A 290-nucleotide genomic window follows, 5' to 3' on the forward strand; every position below is an offset into this window, starting at 1 on the left:
AAATCTTGAAAGAAAAAAATTACCAACCAAGAATAATACATCCTGCAAAACTCTCATTCAAATATGATGGAGAAATTAGGTCATTTCCAGATAAACAGAAATTAAGGGAATATGTAAAAGTCAACCCAAACTTATAAGAGTTATTAAGGACAAAGTTATTGAGGACAAACAGCTTCAGCCCACAAGCAGAAGCTAGGACGCAGGATCGTACCAGCCAGATACCAATCTAGGAAATGAACTCTCGAGGACTATCCAAAACCAAAAGAAATACAACAGGGAATCAGAGCAGT

The sequence above is a fragment of the Trichechus manatus genome, unplaced genomic scaffold, assembly GCF_000243295.1.
Source record: "Trichechus manatus latirostris isolate Lorelei unplaced genomic scaffold, TriManLat1.0 scaffold00282, whole genome shotgun sequence".
Lineage (NCBI taxonomy): Eukaryota > Metazoa > Chordata > Mammalia > Sirenia > Trichechidae > Trichechus > Trichechus manatus.